Here is a 20,896-nt window from a genome sequence, read left to right as displayed (position 1 = left end):
ACCCCTGGGGAGGGGCCAAGACCCCTAGGGTCAGGTTCAGGGTCACTCCCCCAGGAGTGTTAACCCTATACAGTTGCCTGGGAGAAGAGGCCACCCCCATGCTGAAGGAGCTGAACCTCCCTGGGCTGTCCCCTTTCCAGCAACCTTTGCACACAGCTGTGCCTGGGAAGGGGTCTGCAAGTGCATGGGGCAGATCCTGGTCTCTCTGGGGCCAGCTAGAACCTAGGTGCTGTCTGTGCATGGGCTGAGTGTGGCACTCCTGAGGCAGGTGAGTTTCTCAGCTCCCTGCAGTGCAGCCCTTTAGGACTGCTCTGAGGCTGAGGTGGTAACTGAGGTCCATCTGAGAAGAATGCAGGGCCAGACAGTGCTGGTAGAGATCTATGGCTGCACACCTGAAGAGCATTTGTAGAGGTTTACAAGGCCAAATGTAGGTGGCCTTATGTCCTGTAGCTAGTAGCCAAGGCAGCAGAGAACCAGGAGGTTGTGAAGCAAGATCCTGAGCTCCCATGGCCAATACTAGGCCAGTTTGGCACAGCTCGGCCATGGCGCTCCAGCGGCACTCGCTGTGTGTTCCTTCTGAGCTGCTGCAACAGGCTGCTCCCCTTCCTGGTTTGCCATGCCACTGCAGGTGGCTATCAAGCACATTAACATCCAGAAAGAGGCAGAGGTGGTTCTCCTGAATGAAATCAGGTTCATCAAGGGGAACAAGAGCCCAAACCTTGTCAACTACTTAGACAGGTGAGGAGTTGTGTTACCACGTCAGTGGTGGTCCCCATCCTGCCAGCCAGTTTACAGATGAGTTCACTGGTGCTGATCTCTGCCATTGCTTTCTTCTCAGCTACATGGCAGGTGAGGAGCTGCTGATTGTGATGGAGTGCCTGGATGGAGGGTCCTTGGCCGATGTTGTCCTGGAGATGTGGATAGAGGAAGAGCAGACAGCAGCCATCTGTAGGGAGGTGAGGGACCCGCGGGGTGATGTGCACAGGAGGGTCGTTGGCAGCAAGTGGTGAGAACATGAGCCATGTCCTCTCGAGAGGCTTCTGTTTCTCCTTTGCTTTTACAAGAGGCAGAGGAAAGGACATCTGAAGTGCCCTGCCTGTCAGCAGCACTGCACTTCTTGCTCTCAGCTGCTCCACTCCTCTATCCTCTTACGGTGCTCTCTCTTGGTCGTGGCAGTTTTGCTCTTCCCAGCCTTCCCAGAGCACCAGGCTCTTTCACGTCTGCTGTAGAGCCCAACCACCCAGTCTGTGTCATGCAGCCTCCCACCCAACGTGATGCCCTTCATGCTGAAGGAAGGGACTTGCCTGCTTGGGCAAAACAGGGTCTGTCAGATGGCTGGAGGTAGCAGAGCTGCAGCAGCAGATGCTGTGCTGCCTTGCTTTCAGGGGAGAGTCTGCAGCAATGGACGTTTCTCTTGCACAAGCTGCTGTGCCTTCCTTTAGAAGGTTGTTGCTGTGCAAGTGCTGGAGCAGCCAGCTGTGCCTCTTGACAGCACAGTCTTCTGGCACTGCTCACAAGTCCTCTAGAACTGCAACCCCTCCGAGCCATTTCCTTTCTGCACTGATGGAATCAGGTCCTTCCTTCTGACCCTTGTGTTTCTCTTTGCTCTGTCAGTGTCTGCAGGGCCTGGACTTCCTGCACTCCAACAGCATCGTCCACCGTGACATCAAAAGCTACAACATCCTGCTGGGCATGGACGGGGCCATCAAAGTGGGTAGGTGTCCCTGGGCAGGGACAGTGTTTGCAGGGCTGCTGTGGGGCTGCTCTTGCCTGACTGGCAGTTACCCAAAAGTGGTGCCTGTGCTCGTGGCCTGAGCTCTGCTGCAAGCTGAGAGGGCAGCTCCAGCCAGCAGAGAAGGGTGGAGAGGAAGGAGGTGCCCAGAGCTGCTTGGTGCCTGGCTCCATCATCCTAGCTGCTTTAACAAGCTTGTTTCTCTCCTCAGCTGATTTTGGTCTCTGTGTTCAGCTCACCTCTGAGAACAGCAAGATGAGGGAGTGCGTTGGGACCCCTCATTGGATGGTGCCAGAGGTGGTTAAGAGGGAGCCTTATGGTCCCGAGGTGGACATTTGGTCCTTGAGATCACTGCCATCGAGATGGCAGAAGGAGAACCACCTTACAGCCACGAACAGTACAGCAGGGTAAGGTGCACACAAGCAGCTGCCACTGCTGTGTCTGCTCTGAGATAAGATCTTGGTCACAGCATCTGGAACTGGTCCCCCCAAGGCCTGCTTCTGCCCATGGCACTGGAGCACAGCAGCAGCAGCAGTGTGCAGCTTGCGTTCCATTAGGAGAGGACCCTCGGAGCAGAGGCGACACAGAGGCAGATGAAAATGTGCCAGCCTGGACACTTGCCCTGGGGATTTGAACTCTCTTGGGCTGTGTCTTGAGAGATTTCCAAGGGCAGGTGTCTCCAACTGGGGAGCTTTCAAGTGAAGTCTCCCAAGCCTAGTTCCAGGCAAGGGAGTCTTCCCAAACTGCCAGCAGTGCCCATGGCTTGCTCCTCAGCACAAGGCTAGGATTGCTCATGGTTCTGATCAGACCTGGTGACCATTTGTATCCAGTGGAGAGCAGGACACTGGAGCACCTTTGCTTGGTGGCAGTCAAATCTGCTTCTGCTGCTGTAGTTCATAGTGAGTGGGTCAGCCACAGCAGTCACCTGTCAAGGCCAGGCCATTTTGATGCTGGTATGCCTGTGGCTGCACCAGGGGCTCTTTGTTGGTTTGGCAATATCACCTCTGACCCTCTGCCAGAGAAGAAACTGCCTCTGGAAACTGGAGCTCAGAAAGCAAAGAGGGGGCTGTGTGAACATTGGTGGGGATGAGAGAAACAGACCAAGTCCTGTCTTTGCTTCTTCTGCAGGTGGGAAACCTGATAGCCACCAAGGGGACCCCAGAGCTGTAGAACCCAGGGCAGCTGTCAGCTGAGCTGCTGGACTTCCTGCAGCACTGCCTGGAGGTGGATGTGCAGAGGAGATGGTCTGCCAAGGAGCTTTTGGAGGTAAAATGCAAAGGGCTGCAAGGGAAGAAGCTGCAGTAGGAAGGGGTTTTCTCCCGGGCTCAAGTTTGAGGCACCTCCAGAGGCTGCTCACATTGGTGGCAACCTTGGTGCTCCTCAAGCGAAGAATAAGCAGAGTGCCAGAGTGGTTTGAGTGGGAAGGCACCGCTGCAGGTCGTCTAGGCCAAGGGCCCTGCAGGGAGCAGCCCATCCTCCACTGGAGCAGGCTGCTCAGAGCCCTACTGTGCTGCAAGCCAGGGCTGTGTCCGTTGGTGCTCTGCCCTGTGTCTGCTGCTCTGGCCCTGGTGCTGCAAACCTGCGCCTGGCTGGCCTGCAGAGCAGCAGCTGGGCCTGGACACCACTGGGCTCAGCATCTCCTAGAGGCACTGGGGTTTCCTCAGGAATGGCTTGAGGCTGGGAGGAGCTGAGGTTGGGAAGTAATGGTCCATGCTTGTTCTTCTCCTGGCCAGCACCCGTTTGTGACCGCAGCCGGACCTGTGTCCTGCCTGGTTCCTCTGATGGCGGCAGCCAAGGAGGCCAGGCAGGCCAGGCAGTAGAGCCTGAGGCCAGCCTGCTGGGACGTCTGGGAGCAGAGCTGGCAAAAGGTTTGAGGTCAGGACATAGGAAATAGACTGTCAGAGGTGCTGACTTCTGATAGTCTATTTCCTATGTCCAGACATTCAAATACCATTTTAATGAAAAGCAGAATTCCTTCATTGCACAGACAAGCAGAGGGCAGCAGCCTGTGTGCTCTGACGGCCGTGGAAGGCCGCCAGGGCCAGGGCTGATGAAGCAGCCTTTAGCAAAGCTCCATTCGTCCCACTGAAGCAGGCTACACAAACAGCCCAGCAGAGGAGGAAGCCTGGAGAAGCCTCAGCTGGTGCCCGTGGTTGTGGCTTTCTCTGACAGAGAAGAGACTGCTCCTGGAGCCTGGACCTTAGAAAGAAAGGGCTCTGTGTGAGCGTTGGTGGGGATGAGAGAAAGAGACCCAATCTTGTGTTTGCTTTTTCTCTAGAGGAGAAACCTGACCACCAATGGGACCTCAGAGCTGCCAAACCAGGGCAGCTGTTGCCTGAGCTGCTGGATTTCCTGGGCAAGCTGTTACAGTTCCTGACCACTGTTAACAGCGTGGCAGGTTTAGAACCAAAGCAGAGCCTTAGCTCTGAACTGCAAACAAGAGAGAGGAACTTTCTGCCTGCTCTTTTGCATGTAGAGTAAATGAGCAGGGCATTTGCTGTAGAAGGAAAAGAATGATCAATTCTCTGTCGCTCCTTGCTTTGCTGATTGGTACAAACAGCCAATATATAAATAGCTTCTCAATCTGTGTCCCCTTCTCCTTCTGCCTTCCAGCTTCCACCTCCTCCACTGCTGCTCTGTGCGTGGCTGAACACTGACCCCGGCTGAAGCGACAGACAACCAGCAAGATCTGGCCTGGGAGCACTCTGAGGGGAGAGAAGAAGGTGGCATTGGCCCCTTTGGGAGTTCCTTTGTCCAGGGGAGAGGATTTGATTTCGGTGCTATTTCTAAGTTGTAAATAGTTGTCTGTGATTGTGAATGCTTGTTTCTATAGGTGTTTGTGAATGTAGCTTGCTGCACAATGCAGTTTGATCTTATTTCCATGCTGTCTGAGCTGCTCTGGTGATTTTGGTTTTATTTAGGGGGTAACTTCTCAACCCATCACAAACAGCAATGAAATTTTTCCTCACCTTCAACCTAAACCTGACCTGGCCCATCTTGAGGCCATTTCTGCTCATCTTGCTGTTAGTTCCTTGGAGAAGTCATCACTGGCCTCACTGCAACCACCTTTTATATAGCTGTAGAGAGCTATGAAGGCTCCTCTTAGCCCCCTTTTCTTCAAGCTAAACAACCCCAGCTTCCTCATCCTCTCCTCATAAGGGATGCTCTCCAAATCCCTCACCAGAAAGCAGACAGATAGGAACTTGTGTTCTTCATTTTAGCCCAAGTCTTATTTCACCTTTGAGCTGTGTGCTAGAAGATGTGGAACAGAAGACTGAGGTCTGCTAGAGAGGCTGGTCCAAGTATGTGCCCAGGTGATGAAGGAAGCACAGTGTGACTGAGGACAAGGTACAGCTTTTACTTCATGCCTGCCTACTCCAGCGCAGCAATGCGGGCAGTGATCAGAACAGCACTGCTCCTAATGGCTCTGGCAGCTAACACACATCAGTATCAGAAGAGATTTGTTTTCTGACAGTGCTATGGATTGAAAAAGAGGCAGGGAATGTTTACCTTCCTGTTAGGCTCATCATTAGGATTCCAAGTGCAGAGCCACTCTGACTCCAAATGATCAATACAAGGTTTGTTTATTCATGTTGCAGGGATGTTAGCAGATCAGTTTTCACAAACCTGCTTAATCATTTAAGGCCTCTCTGCTTGGATTTGGTTTGGCTTCTCAATTCTTATCTCTAAAAAGATCTTTTCATTAAGCTTAAGTAAGTGTTAAGTACGTATTTGCTCGTACGAACACGCTCACTTCATTCAAGGGTAAAGACATGCTGGTTTCCTTTGGACACAAAAGGGGAGACCTTGTTGCTCTCTACAGATGACAGAACAAGAGGAAATAGCCTGAAATTAAGCCAGGGGACAGGACAATATTGACAATGTTTTTGCTGCAAGAGAGGTCAGGCACTGGAACAGGCTGCCAAGTCACAGCATCATAGAGTCACTGCATCACAGAGTCACAGCATCTCAGAGTGTCAACATCACAGGGTCACAGCATCATAGAGTCTCAGCACCATTGAGACACAGCATCAGAGAGGAACAGCATCAAAGAGTCACACCATCATAGAGGCACAGCATCACAGAGCCACCGCATCACAGAATCAGAGCATCACAGAGTCACAGCATCATAGCCGCAGCATCAGAGAGGCATAGCATTCGAGTAAACAGCATCACAGTCACAGCACCATAGAGTCACTGAATCCTGGAGGCACAACATCACAGAGTCACAGCATCATATCCGCAGCATCAGAGAGGCACAGCATCATTGATTCACAGCATCACAGAGTCAGAGAATCACAAAGTCACAGCATCATAGGCACAGCACCATAGAGTCACTGAAGCATAGAGTCACAGCATAACAGAGTCTCAGCACCATTGAGACACAGCATCAGAGAGGAACAGCATCATAGAGTCATACCATCATAGAGGCACACCATCACAGAGCCACCGCATCACAGACTCACAACATCAAAGAATCACAGCATTATCGAGTCACAACATCACAGAATCACAGTATCATAGAGTCACAGGTGAATGAGCTTTCTCAATGACAGCCTGACTCTGCAGTTGATGAATCAGCTGATGAATGGGCAACGAAGAGTCACGGTTAGTTCTGTACTGCCTGTGGTGCACAGTTTGAGTAGGAATTGGCACTTCCAGTTCCTCTATGTCATGATGTCCCACAACTGCAGATTCATCTGAATCAGGTCTGATGGACAATTTCAGTTTACCATCCTCAATCTCTACAGATGCTATTCCAAAAGCCCATTTGTGACCCTTAGGATCTTTGAAACAACCTTGTCTCAAAAAGTCAATTCCCAGAATGCAAGGCGCATCAGGACCAGTTACAATAGTATGTGTCTTCCACTCTTTACCAGTTAAACTGATCTCAGCCTGCAACTTAGTTAACTCTTGAGATCCACCAGTGATTCCAAAAATAGATATGGACTCTGTCCCTTTGCAATTGGATGGCAATAAAGTACACTGAGCTCCTGTGTCAACTAAAGCCCTGTATTTCCGAACTCTTGAACTGCCAGGCCACCTAATGAATACATTCCAATAGATTCGGTTCTCTCCACTATCCTTTTCCTTTTCTGGCATTGCTGCCTCTGTTTCTGCCACTCTGCAGATCCCTGACACTCTTTGAAAGAGCTGAAGTTGGTTTACCATCCCACTTGTTCATGTTCTCACAATATGTGTCACGCAGAAGTATCCACAGTGACGTATGTGATTGCTGATGTCTGGGTGGAATTTGTCTCCTCCTGGGCTGGAATTGCCTTGCAGGGGGTGGGCGTCTGTTGCTGATGGCAGAAACATGCACCCATTCAGATGATGCACGGATGGTATCTCTTGACAGATTGGAAATTGAGGTTTTAGGATCCTCCTTCAGTTCTTTAATGGTATCTTTAATGTCATTCCTTGTCTCTTTCATCTCTGTGGTCATAGTATTTATGGCAGAGACTAGGGCAGAATGTGACAAGCTGTCCTCTACCTGCCTGAGCTGGTCAGTGACCTCACCAACAGTGAAAGCCCTTCCATTATCACCCCTTGATAGAAACCTGCTGGCCAAGATGTTAGCATAGGATGAAGGAGCAAGTTTAATAAGCTTCTTCATGAGACCTGTTCCAAGAGGAATGTCATCAGGCTCATGAGTGCCATGATCTCCATAAAACACTTCCTTCACAGCAAACTCCTTCAGAAGCTTAATTCCCTGCTCAATGGTGTTCCACTTCTTGGCAGCCCATGGCAGATCATCTCGGGAAGGATATCTCATAGCCACAGCCAACAGAAGGCGTGTCCACAAACTAACCTTACCAAGAGGACTTGCTAGGTATTTGTCCACCTCATTCTCCTTACTGAGTGGTCCCAGCTGCTTGGCAGACTTGTCTCCTACCTGCAGAGCATTAGCACCAATGCTACGGCATCTCACTAGCCACTTAGGATTGGCTCACCTGATTCCCTTGCATATTCCTTCCTATCTTCCCTGACCTCTCTGAGAGGATCGTTGGAGTCCTGGATGTCATCCTCCTCCTCTTCCTCCTGTTGATCTGGTTGTCCCTGGCCTAGAAACAGAACCTTCCTCATAGCACTCTTAAACTCATTGGAACCATCCTCTTTCTTGGCAGCCAACCTCACAGCGCTCTTCTCATTTAAGTACTGCGATCTCAGCTTGTTTGCTAGGTCCTGAAGACTAAATGCCTCCTCTGAATAGACTAGAATAGAATAGAATCAACCAGGTTGGAAGAGACCTCCAAGATCATCCAGTCCAACCTATCACCCATCCGTATCCAGTCAACTAGACTATGGCACTAAGTGCCTCATCCAGTCTTTTCTTGAAGACCTCCAGGGATGGTGCCTCCTCTTGCTCACCAGAGGTCCCCTCTCTTACATCCTCCTTTGAATCACACTCTTTCAGAAGCTGTGTCTTGGCTTTCACCTTAGCAGGTTCCAAAAAGGCCTGCACACAACAGACTTTGACGTGTCTACTGGAGGGTTTGAACCATTGGGGGTCTGTGAGTTCAGATCTGCCTTAGAGCTAACAGGTTCCAGTCTGCTGGTGGCTGGGGATTCGAACTGGCTGAGCTGGTGTTATCAGTGTTATTATTAGTGGGTACATTCCAACTCTGAGTGCTTGCCTGTACTCCTGGGATGCCTGCCAATCCTGATGTGTTTTTACCTTTGTTATCATTCCCACCAGGAACATTGGCAGTCTTCCCAGAATCTGGAGAAGTCGGTACAGGGACTACCCCTGGCTGTGCCCCTGGCTTGTCTTTGTTTATATTTGGTTGCTGCACATTCGTCCCTGGCTGTAACCCTAAATTTGTCTGGGGAGAAAGTAATTGTTGTTGATTTCCATGTGTACACTGTTTCTGAGACGCTGAGCCACTTGCTTTTGAAACAGAAACCTTCTGTATTGCATTTAAATTTTTCACATGTAATGCCAGAATTAATATGAAAATTAGGACTGTAAGAGCCAGGATAATACACACCAGTCCTGCCACAATTTGTTTTGAGTAAAAGTCTTTCTAAGGGTCCAGCATTTCAGTTTGGGGTTGAATTACCCTCATGAGGGCTGTAGTTAAAGCACTATTTTGATTGCTTGTAATATTACTGACAAATGCCCCTGTAATGCTACTGGTAAGGTTTTCAGTGCCATTAAAACCAGCATACCCAAGAATAAAATCACCCCAGGACCAGAATATGCTTGTAACTTTAGCTTTGACCTTCTTAAAAACTACATGAAGCAAGAAATAACCAATTTGGGCTTTGATGCAATTGTACACAAAAAAACAGCAAACAGGCCACACAATGGCCCCCACCAAGTACAAGAGCTGCTTCATTCGATTCATTCTGATTCCCAGAGTTAACAGTCACTCAAATGAATTTACCCCACGTTGGGGAAGCCAAATAAAAAGCTGTGGTGGTTTGGGTGTTATTCCTCCCCCACACACTTTTAGAAACACCCCCAGCTAACTCAGATGGACTCTGGGAATATAAATGAAGCTATTTATTTACAGCTAGCACAATATACAAGCAGATATGTACAGTATATACAGTTATAGACAGAAATATACGAAGTAAAAGCAATACAGAAGCACGACTCCCCTCCTAGAAACCTGAGTCCCCAGGAGGGGCTCTCAACCACTCCTGCACCTTCCCCCTGCCCCTCTCAACCTTACCCCAAATCCTAGGAAGAAAAAAAAAAAGGTTCAGCCAAGAGGTTAAGAAGCAAGATTAGTGGCAGTGAGGTTAGGGTTATGTAGCTCAGTCCAGAAGCCAGCCAGAAAGTGAAGACAAAATGGAGAAAGTGTTATCTAATGTTTATTCTTCTTATTCCCATGCCTCTCAGTGAGACTGTGAGGGAAGGAGACATCACCAATGTTTTCCTTTCATAGCCAATTATCTACTTTCTCTCACCAAAACATTCTAGCCTGCTTCAAACTAGCACAACTCTCCTCATGGAAAGACTGCCAGAGCTGTGAGCTTGCCTGAAGCCTGGGGCTGTCTGTGTGGGGTCGTGGATGTTAGCAATGCAGGGTTTGCAGTGGCTGTGCCTGCTGGGTGAAGGAGCTGTTGTTTGCACATCCCAGAGATGATCCAGCTGTTGCTCTGCACTGCTGCACCTTCAGGAGATGTGAGGGTTGCTTTTTATTCCTATTGCTCCAGTTTCTAGAGTGTCTTTATTTCTCTTAATACAGCTCTTACAGTAGCTAGGAAGCAGCAGCAGCTGAGAGCTTTGTTGCTAGTGCAAAGCAGAGCTTCACTAAACTCTTTTCCCTCCCAGAGGCCAGACAGGGATGCAGTGCTGGATGGTCCAGAGCTGAGGGATCTGCAGCATTCACAGCCCCTTCAGCTGAGGAGCTGCTGTCTACAGCTGCCTGAAGGGAGGCTGTAGCCAGGGGGGTTGGGCTCTGCTGCCAGGCACCCAGGGACAGAACAAGGGCACACAGCCCCAAGCTGTGCCAAGGCAGGCTCAGGCTTCATGTTAGGAGGAAGCTGTTGGCAGAGAGAGTGATTGGCACTGGAATGGGCTGCCCAGGGAGGTGGTGGAGTGGCCGTGCCTGGAGGTGCTGAAGCCAAGCCTGGCTGGGGCACTGAGTGCCATGGTCAGGTTGACTGGACAGGGCTGGGTGCTAGGTTGGGCTGGATGAGCTTGGAGCTCTCTTCCAACCTGCTTGAGTCTGTAATTCTGTGATTCAGGTTGCTGTAGATTCTCTGCTGAAGTGTGAAGAGCCAAGGGAGAGAGTAGATGAAACCTGTGCAGCTGGAGCCAGAGCTGTGGTGCCTGTGGCACAGCTAAAGGAGATTTCTCAGCTCCTGCTGGCACAGAAGGGAAATTCTGTGGGTGGGAAGCAGCCCAAAGCTGTTTGCTTTCTCAAGGGCTTGGGGTTTTTTTCCCCCACCTGGAAAATGTGCCCCAAAGCTGAAAGCAGCTGGTACCAATGGCTATAAACAGCTGAGGGGTGGGTGGCAGGGTGAAGGTGCCAGGCTGGGCTCAGTGGTGCCCAGTGCTAGGGCAGGGAGCAATGGGCACAGGCTGGAACACAGTAGGCTCCAGCTCAAGGGGAGGGTGACACTCTCCAGAGCAGGCTGCCCAGAGAGATTGTGGAGGCTCCTTCTGGGGTGACTTTGCAAACCCACCTGGATGTGTTCTGTGTGCCCTGCCCTGGGTGAGCCTCCTTTGGCAGGGGGTTGGGCTGGCTGAGCTCTGGCTGATCCAGCCCCTACCATCCTAGGAGCCTGTGACTCTTGGCTGCTGTGCTGGGAAGGAGCCTTCCTCTGCCTGCTGCTTGGCACTCTCCATGCCCAGCACTCTCTGAGGCTGGAGGTGAATCAGAAGCTTCTTCCTTAGCTGAGCTTAAAGCTGGTTGTATCTCAGCTTTAATCCCAGCTCAGTCTCTAGAGCTGAGCTCTACCTTTCCCCCTGGTTGTAGCCCAGCTTTAATCCCAGCTCAGTCTCTAGAGCTGAGCTCTACCTTTCCCCCTGGTTGTAGCCCAGCTTTAATCCCAGCTCAGTCTCTAGAGCTGAACTCCACCTTCCCCTCTGGTTGCAGCCCAGCTTTAATCCCAGCTCAGTCTGCAGAGCTTGCAGCAGAGGTCTGAGCCAGTCCTGCTCTGTGGAAGGTTCACAGCTCTGTGTCTGTGCTCCTGCAGGGTCTATGGCTCGGACAGCTCCAAGCAGCGCAGCAACCATTCCACGCACCAAGGGATCTCTGGATGCATTTTCACTCTCAGCTCCCCAATGTCCCCAGGAGTTACCCAGTTGTAAGGCTTTTGCTCCCAGTTGATTCTGAGGCCCTCAGGCCTGTGTGTGTGAGTGCAAACCCCACCACTCTGGGGGAGTCTGAGCAGCACCTCGGGGCAATGCTTGCTGGCATCTTGTTGGCTCTGAGAAGCTTGCACCTCGTAAGCTGTGGGTCAGACAACATGGTTAGATGCTCCCTCCTCTTCCTCTGGGATTTGGGAATGAGAGAGGGTCTTGGGGGAGGAGGTCTCTGGGAGATGGCAGAGCCACTTTCCACTTTCTCACTCTCAGCTGTTAGCTGCTGCTGTTCTTCCCTGACTGTTTTGGTGCTACCTTACTCCTTTGTGTTCTCTCTTGACTTCTGTTTGGTGCTGTCCTATTCCTTTTTATTCTTCCCTAACCAAACAAACTCTCAAACACAGCTTGGAGGAGAAGGCCTGGGGGTGTCAGCTGGTGCCAAGGTGCCCAGCAGCCAGCACTGGTGGCTGGCAGCCCAGAGCCAGGTGTGTGCTGGCTGCAGCCAGAGCAGGGAGAGCAGCAGCAGCACAGGAGGGGATTCTGCCCCTCCAGTCTGCTCTGCTCAGCCCTCACCTGCAGCACTGCCTCCAGTGCTGGGGAACACAGCACAAGAAGGACCTGGAGCTGCTGCAGAGGGTCCAAGGGGGCCACAAAGATGCTGAAGGCTGCAGAACCTCTGCTGTGGGGACAGGCTGGGAGAGTGGGGGCTGTTCAGCCTGGGGAAGAGAAGGCTGCAGGGAGAGCTTAGAGCAGCCTTGCAGTGTCTGAAAGGGCTCCAGGAGGGCTGGGGAGGGACTGTGGGTAAGGGCTGGGAGAGCTCAGCTGAGGGAGCTGCCTGCACCCTTGGGCCAGGCTGTGCAGATCTGCCCTTGCTGCATGGAGCCCAACACATCTCTCTGGCCTCTCTTGCAGCCCCTGGCTCCCACTGGGCGCTTGGAGCCAACGGACTCCCAGCAGCTGGAAAGCTCCTTCCTGCCCTGGCCAGATGTGTGCCCTCGGCAAGCTGGGCACAGACAGGTGAGTGCCAGGGCCGAGGGCAGGGCACCTGGGACACGGTGGGGTGGGGCAGAGGGTGACTCCTCCCCGTCTGCCTGCTGCGAGCTGCTTCAGCATCCCCATCAGCTGTGCCCATCCCTGCCCCAGCAGCAGCTGCCGGCAGGTGCAGCAGGCAGGACCTTGCTGGAGGGGCCCAGGGGCCCTTTGCCTGCGGGAGGCAGCAGAGGCCTTGGCTGGCAAGGAGCAGAAGAGAGATGTCCCCGCAAGCGCCACAGGGGCTCAGGTGGCAGCCTGGAGGAAGAGCCTCTCTGTCCTGTGCCAGCAGAGGAGGAGGGGGGCCACATCTGCAGCCCCTGCCCCCTAAACTCACGTGGAGCAGAGACCTGCCCCACAGCTGGACACGGAGCAGAGACCTGCCCCATAGCTGGGTGGGGGAGAGCTTGGGCATGAGGGGCAAGCCTCTGTAGGGGTCTGGAGGTGTTTGTAGGTCTCTGGAGGTGTCTATAGAGCTCTGCAGGGGTCTGGAGGTCTCTGGAGGTGTCTATAGAGCTCTGCAGGGGTCTGGAGGTCTCTGGAGGTGTCTATAGAGCTCTGCAGGGGTCTGGAGGTCTCTGGAGGTGTCTGTAGAGCTCTGCAGGGGTCTGGAGGTGTCTGTAGAGCTCTGCAGGAGTCTGTGAAATGTTTGCAGGTCTCAGCAGGGTCCTGCAGAAGCCTGCAGAGGTTTCAGTGCTCAGCAGGGATCTGTAGGAGTCTCTGTGTGTCTGTAGAGGTCTCTTAGAGGTGTGCAGGGGTCTGGAAGGGTCTGTAGCAGTCTGTGGATGTCTTTAGGGGTCTGAGAAGGCCTCTATGGGTTTGTAGAGGTCTCTTAAAGCTCTGCTGACATCTGTATAGGCCTGTAAGGTTCTGCAAGGGTCTCTAGGGCTCTGTGAGTGCCTTGACTCTTTCTTCTCTAGCAACACTGTGGCAGCAGCTTCTCCCTCTGCCCTCTCTCCTTCCATAGCCATCACACAGTGGAGTTCCCCTGGACCTGCTCTGCTTTTCCACCCAGAACTGGCAGACTGGAGGCTGTCTGAGATGCTCAGAGCAGAGGTGGCTGAGCACACAGCAGTGCAGGCAGCGCTGCTCTGCAGCACACAGCAGGTTTGGTGCTTGGCCAAGTTGCTGATCACAGTGCTCAGACAGCTGCAGACGGCACAGAAACCACTCTGTGACTGCCCAGGTCCAGAGGTCAGAGGCTAACAATATCTCTGTCCAGAGGAGCAAGATCTGCTCTGATGGATTCCCTTGTTGTGAAACTGAGGTGCAGGTGAGAGCAGAGATCAGCACAGAACTGTGTGTTAAAGTTGGACAGAAGAGAGGCAGAGAGAGAAGGGCAGAGGGAACAAGGGAGAAGAGAAGCAGCAGGGAAGGAGAAGAGCAGGGATGGTATCAGCTGCAGCTGGGGCAGAGAGAGATGGAAGTGTGGCCCAGGGATGCTCTTCTGGTGGAGGTGCAGCTCTGGAGGTGCCCCGGTGGAGGGGCACAGCTGGAGGTCCACCCTTTGGCAGCACTGCTCCTGTCCTAGGCAGTGTTCCAGGTGGGTGTCCCGGTGCAGCTCCCCAGGGAATCTTGCTGGCTGCTCATGCCCTGGCAGGGTCCTGCAGCAGCAGAGGGGAGGCCTCTGCCCTCTCCTGGGGCTGCTGCCCTGTCCCTACCTGAATGCACAGAAGCCTTTTCTCTTGGGAGCAGCTGACATCAGATGGGCACCTCCTGGGCACTCAAACCAGGCTGAGGGCCAGGAATTCCCACACAGGCACTGCCTGGGGATTTGCACCCCTGAGCCTGTGGCCAAGCACCTGCCTGAGCCCGGGAGGTTACCAAAGGCAACCTTTGTGCTGAGCAGGCAGAGATGATGGCAGCCTTTGTCTGTGCTGGTGAGCAAGGCGTGCCCAGGGGTGGGGGCTGGGCCTTGAGAAGCCCTTGGAGGGAGAGATTGCTCCTCGTGTCCAACCCAAACCTCCCCTGGAGCAACTCGAGGCTCTTTGCTCCTGTGCCATGCCTTGTTCTCTGGCAGGAGAGGCTGAGTGCCACCTTGCTGCAGCCTCCTGGCAGAGCCCTGGCTCTGGGAGACGAGGAGAAGGGCTCAGGGCATTCTGGGCCAGCCACACAGTAAAGCTGCCTGCTAGAAGCCATCCCAGCCTGGCAGCAGCCCCCCAGGTGTGTGTCTGCTCCTCAGCAGCAGTTGGCTCTCTTCAAGGGCAGCCTCTGAGAGGGCTGAGGATGCTGCTGCAGCCACTGCCTGCTGCCTGCCCCCTTGTCAGTGGCAGGCGTTGGGCACAGCTGTGCCAGACAGGTGTTAGTGTGGGCATGGCACCAGTGCTGTGCCCTGCCAATGCCTGTGCCCTGCCAGGGTGAGGCTGCAGTGCTGTGCCCCTGTGCTGTGAGGAGCAGGGAGAGCCTCTGGAGTCAGGGCCAGTGGCCTGCCAGAGGGCTGCTGTGGGTGGGCATTTGGTGCCTCCGCTGCAGGCTGGTCTGGGGCAACAGTGCTGTGGGGCTGGCAGGTGGAACCACACTGGCAGCACTGCCCTGGCTCCCATTGGGAGCTCGATGGCTGCAGAGCTCCTTGGCAGGCAGCACAGCCTCTGCTCTGCTTGGCCTGCTGCCAGCTGTGGGGAACCGACCCCACACCTACCTCGTGAGCCTGTGCCAGGACTGTGCCTCTTGGCAACCAGGCAGAGAGCCTGGTGCCAGCTGCTGTGGCACTGTGACATCATAGAGGAGAGAGTGTGACATCATAGAGGGGGCTGTGTGACCTCACAGAGAGGATTTTGTGACATTATAGAGAGGGCACTGTGACATCATAGAGGGGTCAGTGTGATGTCGGAGAAGGAATTCTGTGACATCATAGATAGGGCTGTGTGACATCATAGAGAGGATTCTGTGGTGTCATAGGGAGGTCACTGTGACATCATAGCGGAGATTGTGTGACCTCACAGCGAGAGCTCTGTAACATCACAGAAGTGATTCTGTGACGTTATGCAGAGGACTGCATGGGGACTTGGCAGGGGTTGTGTGAGGTGACAGACAGGGACGTGTGACATCACAGAGGTGATTGTGTGCCATCCCAGAGAGGGCTGTGTGACATCATAGAGAAGGCTGTGGGGCATCCTAGAGAGAATTTTGTGACATCATGGAGAGGACAGTGTGACATCATAGAGGGGACTGTGCCAAATCAGTATTGAGAGGGCTGTGTGACCTCCCAGAAGGCATTCTGTGACATCATAGCCAGGGCTGTGTGACCTCACAGAGAGGATTTTGTGACATCCTAGAGAGGGCACTGTGACATCATAGAGGAGGTAGTTTGACATCATGGAAGAGTCTGTGTGATGTCATGGAAGGCATTCTGTGACATCATAGGGCTGTGTGACATCACAGAGGATACAGGGTGATGTCATAGAAGGCATTCTGTGACATCCTAGAGAGGGCTGTGTGACATCACAGAGCAGGCTGTGAGGCATCTTAGGGAGAATTTGGTGACATCCTAGAGAGGGCTGCATGACACCATAGAGGGGATTGTGTCAAATCAGCACAGAGAGGGCAGTGTGACATCATAGAAGCAATTCTGTGATGTCATGGAGTGAAATGTCTGAGGTCACAGCAGGGATTTTGTCTGGTGCTGGAGAGGGCTTTGTGACATCATCGAGCGGAACTTCTAACAGCTTAGAGAGGTCTGCGTGATGTCATAGCTAGGGCTGTGTGACATCACAGAGGAGATCATGTGAGATCAGAGATGGGTCTGAGTGATGTCATAGAAGGCATTCTGTGACATCAGAGACAGGGCTGTGTGACATCACAGAGGGGATTTTGTGACCTAGAGAGGATTTCCTGATGTCATAGGGAGGGCACTGTGACATCACAGAGTGGATAGTTGTGACATCATGGAGCAGTCTGTGTGATGTCATAGTAGGCATTCTGTGACATCATAAAGCTTGGTGCGTGACATCCTAGAGAGGTCACTGTGACACCCTAGATGAGATCGTGTGACATCATAGGGAGGTCTGTGTGACATCATAGAAGGCATTCTGTGTCATCACAGGTTGGGGTACGTGACATCACAGAGAGGATCCTGTGATGTCATAGGATTTTCTGACGTTCTTGGGCAGGTACTGTGACATCATAGAAGACATTCTGTGACATCATAGTGATTGGTGTGTGCCATCCCAGAGAGGAACATGTGACATCATAGAGATGGCAGTGTGACATCATAGAGGGCTCTGTGACATCACAGAAGCGATTCTGTGCTGTTCTGGAGAGGACTGCATGGGGACTTGGAAGGGATTGTGTGAGGTGACAGACGGGGACGTGTGATGTCACAGAGGTGACTGTGTGCCATCCCAGAGAGGGCTGTGTGACATCACTGAGGAGCTGGTGTGATAGCACAGAGAGGGTGGTGTGACCTCATAGAGGGGAGTGTGCAAAATCAGCATGGAGAGGGCTGTGTGACCTCCTAGAAGGCATTCTGTGACATCATAGATAGGGCTGTGTGACATCACAGGATTTTGTGACATCATAGAGAAGGTGCTCTGAGATCACAGAGGAGATAATTTACCATCACATAGAGGGCTCTGTGTGACCTCATAAATGAGATAGAGTGACATCATAGAGCAGTCTGTGTGACCTCATAGAAGGTATTCTGTGACATCATAGATAGGGCTGTGTGACCTCACAGAGAGGATTTTGTGACATCCTAGAGAGGGCACTGTGACATCACAGAGGAGATACTGTGACATCACAGAGGGGCTGTGCTCGGTTGCAGCAGGCTGCAGTGCTCTGGGGAGCAGAACTGCACTGCAGCTGTGGCAGGCAGACAAAGGAGATGTCTGCTGCCCTCACAGGCTTGCTGAGAGCTGCAGGCAGAAGCACTAAGGGCAGAGCTGACCTCTCCCTGGGGCTGCTGCTGGGATCTGCCTGAGCTGCATCTCACTCTCTGACCTCCCCCTCCAGTTTGCACTAATCCACTTTGCTTCCTCACCCCTGGCTGAGCCTCCACTCTTCCTGGGGACTGGGTGAGGTTGGGAGGGGCAGGGGAAGGTGCAGGGGTGGGTGAGAGCCCCTCCTGGGGACTCAGGTTTCTGGGAGGGGAGTTGTGTTCCTGTGTTCCCTTTCCCTTGTCCATGTCTATCTCTCACTGTGTGTGCTGCAAGTAGCTGCTTGTGCATTGTGCCAGCTGGAAATAGAAGCTTCATTCCTGTTCCCAGAGCCGTCTGAGTCTGCTCTGGTGACTGCTAAAGTGTGTGTGTGGAACACCCAAACTGCCCCCCCTGGGAGCATGCAGCTCCCCTGCGGGATGATTTGCACTCTTGCTGAGGCTGTTTGCATTTGGCAAACCCTCCTGTGCCAGCAGGAGCAGGCGTTTGCACAGGCCATAAGCCACACTGGGCTGTCTCTCCACACATCAGTCCAAGCCCTGGCCAAGGCTCTGGCCAGATGTGTCCTCAGCAGCAGGCAGATTGTCAGCACAGCACTACAGGCACAGGGCACCAGGAGGGGTGAAGGCAAGCAGCAAAACACCACAAATACCCCACGGTAAACAAGAAACTCAGAGCAACACAGAGCTGCTGCCAGCACCCTGTGCTCAGCACTGCTCAGCCACACCCTGAGAGCTGTGTCCAGGGCTGGGCTCCTCAGTTCAAGAGAGATGTGGAGGTCCTGGAAGGTGTCCAGCGTAGGGCGACGAAGCTGGGGAGGGGCCTGGAGCACAGCCCTGGGAGGAGAGGCTGAGGGAGCTGGGGGTGTGCAGCCTGCAGCAGAGGAGGCTCAGGGCTGAGCTCATTGCTATCTGCATCTCCCTGAAGGGAGGCTGTAGCCAGGTGGGGTTGGTCTCCTCTGCCAGGCAAGCAGCAGCAGAAGAAGGGGACAGAGTCTCAAGCTGTGCCAGGGCAGGTCTAGGCTGGATGTTAGGAGGAAGTTGTTGGCAGAGAGAGTGGCACTGGAATGGGCTGCCCAGGGAGGTGGTGGAGTTGCTGTCCCTGGAGGTGTTGAAGCCAAGCCTGGCTGGGACACTCAGTGCCATGGTCTGGCTGGCTGGACAGGGCTGGGTGTTGGGTTGGAATGGCTGAGCTTGGAGCTCTCTCCCTAGTTGGTTGATTCTGTGATTCTCTAAAGTTCTGTGATTCTGTAATCCCTGGGAACTTGCATAGGTCAAAAGGTTTTGGGTTTGACTCTTTCTGTATGGGCTCCTTCAGCACCTGGGGCTGCCATGATTCCATCACACAGATATCTTTATTGACACCAGGAGATAAGGAAGAGGGAAACAACTCCTCTGGGCAGAACACAGTTCAGATAAGTAATGTATTTGGTGTTTGTGCTGCTGCTGCTGCCTGAGGCTGTGCTTACAGGGCATGCTGACAAACAGACCAAGGCAATGGGGACACTGCTGGAACTGTTAGGATGTGCAATGTGCCCCAAGGTACAGTAAGGCCTCTAAATAATAAATAGGAGTTTAATTTCTTCAGCTCTGAATTGCTCAGAATTCCAGTGTGAAGCAGTCCAAGTCTGAAACTGAAAAGTGAACTCAGCCTGCAGCAAAGCTGCAGCAGAGCTCTCTGAGCAGGGCAGACACCATCCCTTGTGGCCTGGGGATTTGTTTGTCAGACAATGTTTGGTAAAACTAAATTTGTTCTTACTTCTGTTTGAAAATGATGAATCTACAGAGCACAGCTTTGGCTTACTGAGGGATCCTTGGGCAAGGAGCAGCTCTCCTGCTGAAACAAAGCTGTGTCAGTGCTGTCCACACAGGCAGTTCTGTAGGCAGAGCTGTAACACATTGGGGTCAGTGCAACTGACACTCCCTGTGCCTGTTTGATTGCTTGTGCCAAGGGTTAACAGTGCAGCAACATCTGCTGCTGCCTTTGCAAAGGAGCTTTGGCACTGACATTGCTGCACTCCTTTTGCTTCAGAGCTTAGCAATGGCACTGAGGACAAGTTGTGCTTTGTAAGCTTACAGCAAGGGGTTTGTCTGCACAGCTCAGAGCATCCTAGGGCCACAGTTTTATGGCTACAGAGACAAAAAAGCCTCATGGTTACAGAGACAGAAGATCCCAGGAGCATAGGCTATGGTTCCAGAGACAGAGGATCCCAGGAGCATAGGCTATGGTTCCAGAGACAGAGGATCCCAGGAGCATAGGCTATGGTTCCAGAGACAGAGGATCCCATCACCATAGGCTATGGTTCCAGAGACAGAGGATCCCAGGAGCATAGGCTATGGTTCCAGAGACAGAGGATTCCAGGACCTTAGGCTATGGTTACAGACAGAGGATCCCAGGAGCATAGGCTATGGTTCCAGAGACAGAGGATTCCAGGACCTTAGGCTATGGTTACAGACAGAGGATCCCAGGAGCATAGGCTATGGTTCCAGAGACAGAGGATTCCAGGACCTTAGGCTATGGTTACAGACAGAGGATCCCAGGAGCATAGGCTATGGTTACAGAGACAGAGGATCCCAGGACCTTAGGCCATGGTTCCAGAGACAAAAAAGAGCTATTTTCTGCCAAACTCTGCTCCTCAGTTGCTACAGACCCCAGCCAAGCCACTAATACTCACAGCATGGGGCACCGCTGGGCAGGCAGGTAACGACAGCCTGGACTGTGAAGAAGAGATGTACCCAGAAGGGTCAGAGCAGGAGAGCCACCTGCTTGCCTGGGAGACCTCAGTGCAGCCTGCATGGGGAGAGAGCAGGTCACAGCCACCAGCAAGACCTCATCTTTGCCTGCACACCTGCAAATCTCCGTGCCATGGCTGGAGCCCTGGGAGGACAGTGTCCTCCTGAGCAGGAACCCAGAGCAGGGCAGAGACTGTGCCAGCCCCAGTGGCCTGCCTGAGTCTTGGGGAGACTCCAAAAGCTTCCAACAGGTATTGTGCCACTGACAGCTCCCTCCAAGTGCTGTGGGTGCTTTGTAGAACTCTAATGCAGCCCTGGGGACCTGAGGTACCAGTTTGTGAGTAGATATTCTACAAAGCCTCTTTGTAATTAAAGCCTTCAGCTACCTGTTCTAGTGGGAGTGTCCCTGCTTATGGCGAGGGCTTGGAACTGGATGACCTTTGAAGTCCCTCCAACTGAAACCACTCTATGATTGCTTTGCTTTGGTTCTGTTTGCTCTGTGTGCTCTGTATTGTGCCTTCTGCTTCAGCAGAAAGGAGCCTCCAGAGCCCCCCTGGAGGGCAAGCAGTAAACTGAGTCCCACCTAGGCAGGGAGGTTGGACTCAATCTCTGGAGGTCCCTTCCAACCTCTAAAGTTCTGTGGTTCTGTGATTAGCCATTGGAATGGGCTGCCCAGGGAGGTGGTGGAATCAGCTGGAGGTTAGGAGGAAGTTGTTGGCAGAGAGAGTGATTGGCACTGGAATGGGCTGCCCAGGGCAGTGCT

At 52.9% G+C, this 20,896-nt stretch overlaps 1 long non-coding RNA gene across 1 annotated transcript; it reads left to right on the top strand.

Moving 5' to 3' along the window:
- Positions 1-632: 632 nt before the first annotated feature.
- Positions 633-1,694, top strand: LOC135174230 (uncharacterized). Its single transcript, XR_010301815.1, has 3 exons — positions 633-738; positions 839-956; positions 1,615-1,694. It is a non-coding gene; the product is annotated as an uncharacterized LOC135174230 (long non-coding RNA).
- The last annotated feature ends 19,202 nt before the right edge of the window (positions 1,695-20,896 follow it).

This window comes from Pogoniulus pusillus, unplaced genomic scaffold (genome assembly GCF_015220805.1).
Source record: "Pogoniulus pusillus isolate bPogPus1 unplaced genomic scaffold, bPogPus1.pri scaffold_50_arrow_ctg1A, whole genome shotgun sequence".
NCBI classification, from domain to species: Eukaryota; Metazoa; Chordata; class Aves; order Piciformes; family Lybiidae; genus Pogoniulus; species Pogoniulus pusillus.
This window is presented reverse-complemented; position numbering and strand designations above follow the sequence as displayed.